Source organism: Lissotriton vulgaris, chromosome 3_1 (assembly GCF_964263255.1).
Source record: "Lissotriton vulgaris chromosome 3_1, aLisVul1.2, whole genome shotgun sequence".
Lineage (NCBI taxonomy): Eukaryota > Metazoa > Chordata > Amphibia > Caudata > Salamandridae > Lissotriton > Lissotriton vulgaris.
Genome location: NC_141689.1, coordinates 846,249,314 through 846,264,503, shown reverse-complemented (window position 1 = coordinate 846,264,503; position 15,190 = coordinate 846,249,314).

Below are 15,190 nucleotides of genomic sequence, written 5' to 3'. Positions count from 1 at the left end.
TAATTAAACATTAATTAAAAATTAAATCGAATTAAATACAATTAAATAAATGTATTTATTTATTTAATTACACATAAATTACTTCGAACCCTATTCCCCTATAAACCCACAACCCGCTACAGAAAATAAATTAGTAAAATTAACATAATTAGCAATTAATCAATTAAATTAAATTAATTTGCAATTAAAATGTTATTAATTGCCCATAAAAACTAAATTAACAATTAATTCTAAATAAATACCAATAAATAATTTTACATATTTAATTAATTATATTTAAATTACTTCCCACTCAATTCCCCTATAAACCCACAACACGCTACAGAAAATAAATTAGTAAATTTACCATAATTAGCAATTAATCAATTAACTAAAGTTAATTACCAATTAAAATGCAATTAATTACCAAATGTTAATTAATTAACAATTAATTAATAATGAATACCAATAAATAAAATTACATATTTAATTAATTATAATTAAATTAGTTCCCACCCAATTCCCCTATAAACCGACAACCCGCTACAGAAAATAAATTAGTAAAATTAACATAATTAGCAATTAATCAAATAATTAAAATTAATTACCTATTAAAATTTAATTAATTACCAAATATAAATTAATTAACAATTAATTAAAAATTAATACCAATAAATACATTTACATATTTAATTAATTATAATTAAATTACTTCCCACCCTATTCCCCTTTAAACCCACAACCCGCTACAGAATTAAATTACGCAAAAATTATAAAAACAAAATTCATTAATTAAAATTAATTATAACATAAATACACACTTTTCACACATATAATAACATAAAAAAACACTATAAAAAATGTGATATTATTAGAAAATCGATAATTTTAATAACCTATATTATATACTTCGATATTTTAACTTTCTATATTTTTAACATTCGATATTACATTACTTACCTTCAAAACGATATTTTTGATGTCTATATTCTGTCCATTCGATATTTTGTCCATTCTATATTTAAAACTCGACATTATGTCCATTCGATATTTTGGACTCAATATTTTGACTGTTCACCGTTCCAACCCTACAACGTCAGCACCCTCCTCGCCATGAACCCAGGAAGCCACATCGCCTGCCAAGACCAACATCTGCTCCGGACTGGACATTGCCATAACTGATGGCTACTAAATCACCTGCAAAGACCATCCCCACCATCCAGGAAGAGGCATTGCCATCGCCTACAGAAGCACACTCCAACTGGCCATGAACTCTAATGACCTTATCTGACCATGGAACACCTCAACTTCCAATTCCAGACCAACTCCAACTCCAGCCTCTGTTGCACCCTCATCTGCGGGCCTCCCGGGCCAAGGACACCCGTTCTCCGATACCATTGTCGACCTCATTGCACACCAGGCTCTCCCATTCACTGACGGCATCCTACTGGACAAACTCAATTTCCACCTGGCCCCATGCATTGCTGGAGTTGCATCAAGGTTGTGACACTATTGCAGCAATGCGAGACTTTAGCACAGACAGATGCATCAGGATTCCAGATGTATCTGTCATTACTTGTGTCATGGGGTGCTGTCCAGTGAATACAGCACATCCATGGTATTGCAAGAAGGGAGTAGTGAAAATTGTTGCAATGCTGTCTTGTTGCAACAGAGGTTAGTGGCAGCTTTACATAAGGCAATAACAATCTTGCAGCAAAACCGTACGAAAAGTGCCTCTAATGCGACGTTGACTCCTTGTACATATGCCTCTAAGTCTCCTAATTGACAGAGAGTTTTTTACACAGTACACAGTAATCCGATTCCCTAAGTGGTACTCACATACATAAAAGGCCACACCACTTCTTTAGGGCATTATTTATGGGCTTTTGACGTGGGACAGTGCCGCTGGCCTTCCTGCTGCCATGCCCTATGGCAAAAGGAAAGGGCAGGAATGCGCTGTATCTGTATGACACGGCCCATTTCTGTCCATTTCCCCTGTTCCGGGGCACAATGCTCTGCCGTGCACCAACGCAGGTACCTTGGTGCACCATGGTGCAAGGGTGCCTGCATTGCCGGGCTGATTGATATTGTGCAGGAAGGAACTCTTGCTGCACACAATCAATTCATTTAGGTGCTCTCCTTTTTCTATGTGTGCTGTAGAATGCAGCACAGATAGAAAATGAAAGCACAAGGAGAAATGTTTTTCTTTCTCTTTGTTGCGCCTCCCTAATGCCAGCCCTGGGGTGGCGTTAAGTTCTGACGCATTCCCATGTTTACGATTGATCATAAATCTGGGAATGTGTCAGGTTCCATGGGTGTTGCATGGGAACACCCACAGCAACACTAATAGAACGCCACTTTCACACAGTTTTCTGCATGAAAGGGGCACATATTTACAAGGCCATGAAAAGCCACGTAAAGTGACTTTATGTAGCATTACAAATATGGGGTGGCACATTGCGCCACCCGAACATCAAAAAGGTGTCCGGGGGTGCAGCTGTCGTGGTAGGGAGTCTTAAATAAACCACTTAGTTTCCTACAACTGAAACAGTTATGGCAGCAAGCACTGATAAATCCTTACTTGAGTTGAATGTTGAAAAGAAATCAATATGTGTTTGTATTTGATTAAATAAAATCTTACAAAGAAGACTCAATTATAAAAATTAATAAAAAGTAGACTGCAGTGTGGAAGAATCAAATAGGGTAGAAGCATATGCTTTAAGGATGTTACTCAGCTAACACCATTACCCACTTGAGTCATTTGCTCAAAGGTATCTATGGGGGCAGCAGCAAGTTAAGGAGCAAGACTGACGCTGCCATTAACATTCATGGGATCTATTCAGTGATTGCCAAGAAAATTACTTCACTAGAGAAGCCCCTCAGAGCTAGGTTAAAGTGCAAATGGTCAAAAGGTGTTAGAAGTAAACATACACAGAAAAGAGATAATCCCAGACAGTTTCAAATAGGTGAAAACTGCATACCACTAATGATAAAAACCTGCAGACCACTTTGTCGTAGGGTCCAATATGGCCTGGCACTGCCTAAATCCCCTCCAAGTTCAAGACCCCAGACCACGCTCAGATGTTTGGGTACACCCCTAGCCCAGAGGCAAGCATTTCAGACCACACTCCTCTGGGTTAGGGGGATTGACCCCCCAGGCCGTATTTATTACATAATTAAAAAACATTGATTATTATTTACATTATGTACATTAAATGCAGAAAGTACAAATACATTTAGAGATACATGATGTCACTTGTCTAACCTTAACATGTTATGATACAAAGTCAACTTCTACCGTAATCTATAAATGTATATACTTTACTTTCTATGTATCCCCTCTAGAGCCTACGGCAAGGCCAATGACTAGCAGCCCCTAGATGCGGTAAACTACAATTACTCCACCGGAGTAAGCTTGCGAAGGGGGCTCAGCTTCTCGGACGGATATTTTCCCCCGGCGCCCCCCCAACGCGCTGAGCCTTCAACTCCATAACGGTGGCTGCAATTCTGCATACCTGCGCCCTGATGTGCATGCGTATGCGAGGGTGGCCACAGGCCTACTGGGAAGAGTGACTCCCCAGGCCCCCACACCCTGACAGCTACCGACCGGCTGTCACTGCCCTTGGAGTTACCTGGTGGTGGTCGCTAAGGGCCGAAGACTATGCTTACCATTCATGACCCAGGTGCCATTCCAGGGGGAGAGATGAGGAACAAGAGACTGTTCCCGCTCCCCCAGCCCTCTTATAAAGGGGTGGCATAAAAGTGGTCGCCAGGACTTCGGGCTTCCCCTACGTCTGGTGCACGTGTGAACTGGAAGCACAAAAGTGCTTCTGGCTCAGCCCCCCCCCCCCCATTGTACGTTTCCCCTAGGGGGGGGGAGAGGCAGGGGAGCCATGTCATTACCTGGCGCAGCGTCCTCCCCTGCCTCCTTGTAACCCGGGGACTGGTGCGACCTCCATAATGGCGCACGCACCAGGTTGCCCCTCACCTTGCCCAAATGTCCTATTAGGAGCCTAACCCGGTGAGATTCAGACTTTTGTTAGTGGCTTTCCTTGTTGGCCTCGGGGACCCAAAAGGCCTGAGAGTTTGGAAGATGAAATCAAAATGCACCAGAGTGGGATACGGGATTTCCATGAAGTCTGTAATTTAGTGTAAAGATGTGGTCAATCCCTGACTGGTCGGCAGCTTCACAGAGTTGCGATGCAGTTATCGACTTGCTTGGACAGTTTTCATTCAAATTCGTACTCAACTTTCATGTAGGGACAGTTCCGTTTTCGACACAATCCAGGGGATGGCTGGCTTAGGTTATCATGTGGAGCAGCGTGACTGGACTCAGTTTCTCATTTACGTTTCTAAGAGAAATGTGTTGCTGTACTACAAGCGCCACATACACTATTTATCATAATCAATATAACAGAAATTCATTTAAAAATAAATGTGTTGATTAATTTTCCACCAGATATTCTATTGGGAATTGCATTGAAGCAACAATCAAGAAAATATACAACCACATAAATAAATAGTATGACAATGTAGAATGCACTGAGTAAAACATGAGAACATACTTTGCCATGTAACCAATTATAACAAATATAATGCAGTTGAATGTTAGCCCAAATACTGAGTTCACTTGGGATGTAGCAGTTAAACTGCATAATAAAAATCCGCAAGTCCCATGCTGCAATTTGAAAGGAGAAGAAATTAATGACCTACTTAAGACAAGAAATACACCTGAAAGCTCAAACAACCATTTTGATTGATGGCAACCGTGTTTTATATGACTGAATGGTTTAGAAGTGGGTTAGGCCTTGCCAGGGCGGGAGCCGTTTTGAAGCTGGGGAACCCAGAGGCAGGCACAGTCAGAAGGCTGACTGGACTGTACAGCTACCTAAACATCTGTATATCTTTCAGAGACACAAGGTTGTCCAGTGAGCCTTGACCTTTATTTAGCAAGTCTCCTTGAGCACTGTTGCAAGGAGGATGCATTGGCTGGTCTCACTTGGTTCACACATAAGAATGTTTTGTCTATTAGTCGTCCGCACAGCAGCGGCCACAAGAAGCTTTAGAACATCAAATACTGGGTAGAGCCTATGTATTCTCACCAAGTTGCACTGGACTGGCTCAGTATGGTCATGCATGGATGAGTATCTTTAAGAGTCTTCCTGAATGCTTTTATCACCAGAGCCTCTATGTTCGCCATTGCTGATGGCGGTTCCTCATTCACTAACTTCAATGAACATTGTGCGGCCTAGATGACATCTCCCCACTACAAGCTGTAGTTAGTGGTTATTTTTGATTAACACATCGAGTCATTGGCTCCAGACCTTTCAGCAATTATCTCAGCTCTTTGTAAGATCTTGCTCTGTTCAGCATGGGACTCCCACGTTGAAAAGAGGAGCCCAGTACAGTCGCTCATATAAGTCATTCGGGGAATAGAGAGGGTTAAGCAAACCTCTGGTTAAGCCTCACCTCTCACACGATGACATCACATGCGAACATTTCTTTGATTTATTGTCAATTTAGGCACATGTGGGAAACACCTTGGGGTGCCACACTTCATAGAGAATCCCTGGAATTAAGTGAATTCTGCTCTTTGGTCATACGGCTCAAACTAATGTTTGTAGGAGAAACATTTACAACCTCATACTTCCCATAAGGCAACAATAATAATCATTTTGCTCACAGTCCATTGACACCAATAGTAGTGACTATGACTTGGCGTCAATTAAATATATATATTTTCACAGAAAACCACAGTTTAAAAACGGAGTTATTTTTCTATCTTAAAGGAGCAAAACTACTGAAATTTGCCAATTATTATTTTTAGCAATTTTTATACGGCGCAAACTAAACCTGAAGGTATTGGAACGCTGAACATCACCAGCTACATTACCCAAGGGCATATTGATTTTTGGTAGGCACAGAGGGAGATTAAGGGGCTTTTTTATGAGAGCCCTGTGTCACTTTTGCACAATATAAAGTGGTATATAAGTGAACCAGGGTTCTCATTTCTATTGAAGAAGCCACACAAAATGCAGCACACACAGAAAGAGGAAAACACCTCTTAGGATTGTTTTTGTGAGGAAGGTGCCACTTCCTTCACTAAAAAATCCTGCGTGCAACGGAGGCACCCTTGCTCCATGGTGCAGGAATGTCTACATTGGAGCTAGGTTGCGAAACGTGTCAAGCACAGAGAGAAAGGACAGGAATGCATTGTATTACTTAAATACGGTGCATTCCTGCCCTTTCACTGTGGCATAGGGGAGCACAGGAAGGTGCCTTGCTGCGCTGCCCTATGCCAAAATCCCATAAATAAGCTCCTTAGTGATTTGCCAGGGATCACAGGATGTTGAGGCGATGCATAGAATGAACTTGGTTCCCCAGTTCTAAAGTCAGTAGCTCTAGTCGTTACGCCACATCCTAATTATGGTATGCAATAACTAATGAGTTTCAGTGGTGTTGCATGTTTGAACCAGAACTATAACTCCGTTTTGAATGTGTTCATTTCGTGGAATGTACTGAGTTTTTGTGACACATTTCATTACCAGCTCTTGCACCTTACGGAACTCGACCTGAAACCAGGTCCTGCGCCAAATTCGAAGCAAGTGGCCAAAACCTGCTGCACACGGCCTAGGGTTGGTCACTGGGCCTTGAAATGTTGTCAATATTTGGGATTTCAATTAATATACAAGACGAAGAAATGCTTCATATTTTAATTTCTTCAGAATAATTTACACAAGAAAAAACTTAAAACACGTAATGGAATCTGTGCCAACCCAAAAAGAAATAAACATTGTACATAAAAGCAAAGAAGGCCTAAATACTCCAAAACAGATGCATTAATCGCCAGAGATAACTAAGGTATGGACACTTCTCATATTATATACAACAAGGTTATTTATCACATCAAGCATGTATTTAATGCCTGTGCTGAAGTATAGAGGCATCCTATAGGAATTCCTACAGAGCCCCCTCAATTCCCCGGTAGTCAAATTAGCCTGACATATTTCAAACTCTCTACATTGAGCTGTCAGGGTTTCGCTCCAGACTGTCAGATATCTAATGTTTTTAGTGACAGATTATTGTTGACGTTTAATTGAAAAAGCATGTGTCTTCCTGCACAGCAGTTCTAAAGTTATTTCGAACATTGAAGGTCTTACAGTAAAAGAGCTACGTTTTATTGTTTTTTTACCTGTAAGCTGCCAAATACCTTTCAATATTTCACAATTGGATACCTGGTGGCCATGAATTTTTACTTTGTTACAAGTTGTCGTTTTTTGTGGATGATACGTGGCACAGTGTTGGCAATAAACTTACCATCGAGCCACATTGGTTGGTTAGTTCTATACTTAAAATGCACGAATGTTTACTATGGTAACTATGCCAAGTATGTGCCATTGTTTTCTCTTATTATAAATCATTACAATAAATTCTCGAGCAACCTAAAAATGAGTTTGAGACGTGGACATCTGGAAAAGAAAACCAGCAGCACCAAATATTTGTCATTATTGCATACAGTCAAACAAGCTGCAGGTGCGTTATTGAACATAACAGCAGAATACAATTATTTCCCAACCACTACTTAATCAGCCAGATGTTTCTGGATGGAGAACTGTATGATTTTAAACATTAGAATCTTAAGTATCTTCCATCTTGTGCGATAAAGGTTGTGTTTATTGAGACAGCCATCCTTTGCATGGCCTCCGAATGGTGCAGATTATCCTGCCTCCATGGTGGATCTAGCCTGCAAATTCCTTACTTATATTTTCCATCTCCAAAATTCGAATTAAGTCTGAATAACCAGAGGAATATCCGTCCCACCTGATTAAGCTTTTATATATAAAATGCTATACATTAACACGACTTTAATACATAGACAAGCAATTGCTATTTGTAGAGGGAGACTGTGTTTATTCATGCTTAGATCAACGATAGCTAATGTAGTCCTGAATTTCAAAATGTCTATAGGTATTTGCCATCTTGACTTATGACACATGAACATTTGTTTCTAAGCAAGCTGGATTGTCAAATCTGATGTTCTTTTTTCTTCTGTATCATGCAAAGAAATGTCATTTAAAAAAAAATCATTTTAGAATGTTGTTTTAATGAAAACTATTTTTCAGAGTTGTAGGAAAGTGGAGGGCGCGCGACGCGGCAAACAAGATGGCCGCTCCCCCCTGAGCGCCGCGTTTTCTGCGGCGCTTTCCTCACGAAGGAACCGCTTCTGGGCAGCGTTTCCTGCCGAAAATGGCTGTTTTGTGCGTTGGAACTGCCCCTCTACACATGGGTATGTTTCTGTACGCCTTATTTGTTTTTTGAGGCTAGAATTTGCATAAATGCATTCTCCTCGGAAACGGCCGCCATTTTGTTTTTTCCTCTTCATCGTTTTTCGTTATTTTTTTCTCCAATTACTCTATTTTTGTGCCTTCCTGATGCTTCTGGTCTATTGGTTGTGCTTCTTCAACATTGCAACGTTTCCACGGTTATTTGACATTTAATATGGCGTTTTGAGTAATTTTTGCTTCTCATTTTATCGCTGGACCTCTGCCTCAGTTTTTTTCTCCTCAACATTCGATTTGGCTGTGCGCTGTTGGTTTTCTGCCTCTTCCACACTCATCATTTCTTCATTTCTGCACTCTGTTGTCATCCAGTTCGACCTTATCTTGATTGAGGTCTCCATTTTTCACAGTTTCAGTGTGTTTTTTCTGCGAGTGTGCAGCCTTTCACCACGTTCCGTTGCTCTTTTTTTTGCCTCACACTGATCCTGTCTCAGGCTTTTACATCATGGAGCAAGCACGGACATATTTCTAAGGCCTCTAATGCTGCTTCCGCTTCACGCAAAGACTCTGTTCCTGTGGGCAAACGCCTAAAGAAGGACCCACCGTCTCCCTCCAAATCTCCTCTTCCTGTTACCCTTGAGGATCTAATGGAAGAACTCAGATTAATCCGCCCTTTTATTGCAGACACCACTGCTACTTTGCAAAGATTGGATGATAAGTGGTCCAACCTTGATAAACGAGTTGCTGATGTTGAGCAAAAATCAGTGACGCACAAGATGTTGTTGCCAAAGTGGACACCCTCACCAAGGAGGTTCAAGCCCTCAAGAAGACGTCTGAAGATTTGGAAAACCGTAATAGACGCAATAACCTTCGTATTTATGATGTTCCGGAAAATTCTGAAGGGTCCGACATCATCTTATTCCTGAAGACACAAGTTTTACCGATACTTGGCCTGCCTAAACATGTGGATGTCAACATTCAACGAGCGCACCGTCTTGGCCCCAAACTTCTTCCACTTCATCGAAACCCCGTGGTATCATCGCCTACTTCCTCCTCTACTCTGACTTAATGACTATTCTTCATTCAGCCAAACAACACAAGCAACTGTTATGGTCCGGTCATAAACTTTTTTTCTCTATGGATGTCTTCAAACAGACTGCGGCGCGTCATAAAGAATTACTGGATCTGCGGCCTACGCTTCGAACCATGAACGCTAGATACGGTTTGATCCATCCTTGCTTTTTCAAGGTTACATAAAGGAAGCGGTCCTACAGTTTCGAAGACCCGGCTGATCTATTGTCCGTTTTAACTTGTTGTTTCTCCTCACATCACCTCACTCTTTTGTTTCCATTGTTTCTTAGGTGCGTTTCCCGATGTTTCGATAGTCCTCCTCTGCATTGTATTGTTTTATCGTTCGTTTCCGTCATCCCAGTACGCTGTTTTTCCTGCATATCTGTTTGATAAGTCTCTTCATTTGTTCTTATGTCGTGCTCGGTCCCAGGTTCTCCTTGCATTTTTTCCTCTCTCTTCTTGTTTTTGCTCTTTTGTTCCTCGGACTGTGTTTTCGACATATTCCCTTTTATTTGGTCGTCTTTTATCGCTGCTCCCGCTCTCACTTCATTATTTTTCTTTGTTACATGTTCTGTATGGCTGGAACCACTTTGGTTCTTCTTGCCGTCCTCCTTTTCGCTGTCTTCTTTTGGGCTGCTTTTGGCTCCCTATTTCCTCCCTCTTGCTTCACTTTCTTCTCATTCCCTTTCCTTTTCTGCCTCCTTCAGTTTTTTTCTATTTTACCTACCTTACTCTTGCTATTCTTTCCTCCTTTCTTTTGGCACTGCGGTATTAGTCATTTCTTCTCTTCCTCCTCCCTTTATATTTCTTCACTTCTTCTCATTTCACCTTACTATGATGGCCTTGCTTCTTTTCCTTTTGCTCTCTCTACTTTGGTTTCTTTACTACTTCCATCGTTCCTCTTTTTAGTATATCTGGCTTGTTTCCATCTCTCCTTGCCAGTCTCTCTATATATTCTCTCTTTTTACCTGCATTACTCCCTCTTCTTACTTTTCCTTTAATCTCCTCCTCTGAAAGGTTTTCGACTCATTTCCTGGAATGTTAAGTGTCTTCGTTACCCCATTAAGAAACAACGTGTTTTATCTCACCTTGCTCGTTTAAAATGTCAAGTTGCCTTTTTACTAGAAACACATCTTTCTACACAGGAGTTATCGATATTACATAGACAATGGGTTGGGGATGTTTTTTGCTCTCCTGCTGTTAATCACAAAAAATGGTGTTGTTATTTTATTTCATAAAACATTGTCTGGTCAAATTCTAAACGAAACTGTTGATTCTAATGGCAGGTGGTTGCTCCTTGATTGTATTGTTAACGATGTCCATCTCTCTCTTTGCAATGTCTATGGTCCGAATGGTATTGATTCTTCCTTTTGGAATAATTTCTCTTCCCTTCTCTCTTCTAATGCTAACGAAGATTTGATTGTTGGGGGGGATTGTAATCAATTGATGGACCCTTTTTTGGACCTCTAATCACAAGCCCGCTACATTCCCAAAAAAATGCAAAAGTCCTTCCACAGATCTATTTCCTCCAGGGGCCTTATAGATTCATGGAGGTTGTCCCAGCCTGAATCTCTGGAATTTTCCTTTTTTTCTCCTGTGCATAATTCCCTCTCCCGTATTGACTATATTTTTCTTTCCCATCGTGCATTTCAATTCATGACCAACTCAGAAATAGGCTCTATCCTCATCTCAGATCATGCCCCGGTTATTTTAGATATGGACTACCCCTCTCCCACTCCTCAGTCCCGCAGATGGCGTTTTAACAACTCCCTTTTACTTGATCCCAATTTCATTGAACACTTCACTCAATTCATGGATAACTTTTTCACTACTAACTTACACTCTTCCTCTGACTTTAATTTTCTCTGGGATGCTTTTAAGGCCACTGCTCGTGGTTGTATTATTGATTTTGTGTCACGTAAAAAAAAGAAGGCGCTTTCCCAAGCTTCTTCCTATCTAAAAACGTATCAAAGAACTTGAACATCTTTACTATACTTCCAACTCTCCTGATTCTCTGTCCTCCCTCATTACCGCTAAAATGCAATTTAATAAACATTCTTGGGAATCTGCCTCCAATCAGCTTCTTCAATTTAATGCTAAGATATATGGTGGTCGCAATAAGGCTGGTAGAACTCTGGCAAATTACCTCAAAATTAAGAAACAAAAATTGAAAATAGTCTTGATTAAAGATTCACAAGGCTCGCCCCAATCTTCTGATGCCAAAATTCTGGATTGTTTTGTTCAATTTTATTGTACTCTTTATACCCCTGAGTCCTCTCCTTCAGCAGAGCAATTAGATTCTTTCTTTAATTCTGTCCCTAAATCCCCCACTCCTTTGGTGGATTTCTTTTCTCTCGAGGCCCCGATTTCAGAAAAAGAAATTCTTGCTGCCCTTTCTCTTCTCCCCAAAGATAAGACACCTGGCCCCGACGGCTTTACTGTTCGTTTCTTTCTCCAATTTAAATCTGTACTGATTCTTCATTTACTCCAGTTAATTAATCACTTTCTCTCCACTGGTAAATCCAAAGGTTCTTTCACGCAGGCTATGCTTGTTCTTCTCCCCAAAAAAGATAAGGACCCTTCCCTTTGTAAAAATTATCGACCCATCTCCCTAATTAATACTGATTGTAAATTATATGCGAAACTTCTGGCTCTACGTATTAATTCTATTATCCCTGATTTGGTCAATATTCACCAATCCGGCTTCGTTAAGGGGAGATCCATTACAGACAATTCTAGGACCCTTCTCAAAATTATCCATCTCTCTGCTAAAATGGACAATACTTTGGCGGCTATTACTCTTGATGCCCAGAAGACATTTGACCATATCAACTGGGATTTAATGTTTGGTGCCCTGCGCTGGCACGGTTTTAGCCCCACTTTTCTTAAACTCGTTCAATTGCTTTATTCTGCTCCTTCTACTTCTATATGGATTAATGGTATGCAATCCGATTATTTTCCCCTTCATAGAGAAACCAGACAAGGCTGTCCACTCTCCCCCCTTCTCTTTATTTTGTCACTCAAACCTTTCCTTGAGAAAATTCGACAATCCCCTTCGTACTCTGGCTTTATTTATAAAGATGTGGAAATTAAGTTTACTGCTTATGCAGACGATATTCTGCTTTACATTTCCAACCCTGCTGTTGCCCTTCCTGCTTTCTTTTCTTTACTACATGATTATTCCTCAGTCTCTGGTTACAAATTAAATATTGATAAAACAGAAGTCCTCCCCCTTAATACATTTTGTCTTCCTCACATGTTTCAGGGCTCCGGTTTCCAATGGAATTCTGGTTCTATTAAATATTGTGGTGTCTTTGATGCTAACACCATTAGAGAAACTATCAGAATGAATTACTCTGATATACTTAAAAAGCTCTCTTCCCTTATAGAACGCTGGTCCCCTCTTTTCCTCTCCTGGTGGGGTCATCTTTCCACTATCAAAATGATGCTCCTTCCTATTGTGCACTTCTGTCTTTCCATGCTTCCTATCTATTTCCCCCATTTCTTCTTTAAGTCTATCAATAGTCTTTTTTCCAAATTCCTGTGGAATAAGCGTAAGGCTAGAGTCTCTCTCCTCCGTCTTCAACAACCTAAACAGCTTGGTGGTGTTAACTTCCCCAACATCTCACGCTTTCACTCTGCTTTTTCCCTCAAGCAAATTTGTCCTTTTCTTCTCGAATCCTCATCTCCTCCTATTACTGCTTGGAGCTCTCTGGAATTGGCTCAACTTCACCCCTTCTCCTTTCTTATTGCCTCCAATCTCACTCAACCACCCCCAAAGCTGCTTTCACCTATTTTTAAGCACTCCAAAGCTTTAACACTTGCCCTCTTCCGCTCATTCTCTTTACCCTCTACTCTTCATTTGAATACCCCACTTTGGTATAATAAATCTCTTAAACTACGCAATTGTGTGCCATTTTGTAAGGAATGGTTCGACAAAGGAATTTTCACTTATAGGCAACTCATTTCTAATAATTCCTTATTAACCTTTCCAGCACTCCGTGACTCCTTAGGTATCTCTAACAAATACTGTGCACATTTTCACAAACTTCTCCCTAATCTATCCATTATTATCCTGCCGAACATCCCTTCCCCCTCTTCACCTGCCCTCCTTGCCTCTCCACCAAACTTTCATGTTCCCCTTAAGGCCTCTGCTATTTATAGACTACTTTCTCCCTCACCTACTGATAGGCCTAAAACTAACCTCGAACTTACCTGGGAATCGGACCTCAATCAAACTTTTCCCTCACTCACCTGGGACTCTATTTGGTCAAAACTTCATTCAACATCTCGGTCCGCTTGTACCACACAAACCCTCTACTTTTTCTATAATATATTATTTTATACTCCCTGTGACCTGTTAAAATTTAAATTGTTACATACTAAGAAGTGTTGGTCTTGTTCTTGCATTTCTGGTGATTTGTTTCACATGTTCTTTCTTTGTCCTAAAGTTCAACTTATGTGGTCCCACATTTGGCCTACACTTAACAAGATTGTATCCACTAATGTTCCCTTTGTTATTTCTTCTGTATTTCTGGGTGGTTTGGCCCCAGTTTGGGATGTCCCGCTTCATACTCGTAAATTCATTGACCTTTGCATTGCTATTGCCTTTCAAATCATAACAACTAACTGGAAAGATACCAAAAATGTGGTATATAATGCGTGGTGGAATTTACTCTGCCATCATCACAGATTAGATCGTGCATGCGCTTCTTCTATTCCCATGTTGATTAAACGCAATTTACTTTGGTCCCCTTTAACAGACTTTTTATCTAAAAGTGCCTCATGATCACTTGTTATTGTTATTATTATTATTACTGTTATTACTATTAATATATACTTATTTTATTTTACACTTCTTTACTCTGTTTACCATTTCTTATTTACTGCTGCTCCCCCTCTTTTCCCCTTCTCCCTTCTTCTTTCCTTCTTTCTCTCTTTCTTCCCCCTACAAAATGAAAAGTTATAAAAGCATTTTTTCATTTGTATAGTGTTTTCCCCCTTTGGGGCTTTTCTGTTATGTTGGCACAATATTCTCCATAATTATTTGCATTCCTGATTCTTATTTCTTTGGGCTGTTGTAATGATGTTTTACATTGTTTTTTTCTGCTTAATAAAGCTTTTCAAACTTAAAAAAAGAGATGTAGGAAAGTGCTTCTTTTTGCATTGTTCCCCCAAAATGTTTTTCCAGATAGCTGATGCCAACTTGACTGAGTGTGTGCTGGTGTTTTATGCCCTGGTTAGGCCCAAATAACAAAGCTGCACATATTCTTACATTTTCCTAATTTTGCACAATACCTTTTAGCTGTAACCTTTTGCACATATTTGCATGCACGGCAATGTTTGATCCGTTTCGCTGAAACTACTTTGATTACACATCTAGCTTCACATAAAAATATCACGATGCCTCTCACAACATGTACACAGCCTCTTTATGCACTACTAGCTGTACCCATCCATGCGTTGCTGTGGCTCAGTCTGGTTAAATAGAAGAGAAAGAAAAGAGTGAGCGCACGTTTCTAATATGTTTAATTTCACAATGCTTGTGGGTATACAATATGTTTTTGTGACTATTGTCTCTATGCGTCCCTTGTAGTTGTTGCACAGCAAGCGCATCAATAGGGTCTGTTCGGCCTTTCAATTAAAAATACGCGCGTATTGTACACGCGTGTATTCAAATCCAACCTTGTGTATATATAAGCATGCACTAATATTGTAAATTGAACCAACTCCTCCCCCTCCCTCCACCCACTTCCCGGTCTCCCATCCTGACACCAACTGTCCATCCTAATGTATGTAGACTATTGTCTCTATGCGTCCTTTCTTACTGTTGCAAAGTGAACCAACTCCTCCCCCTTCCC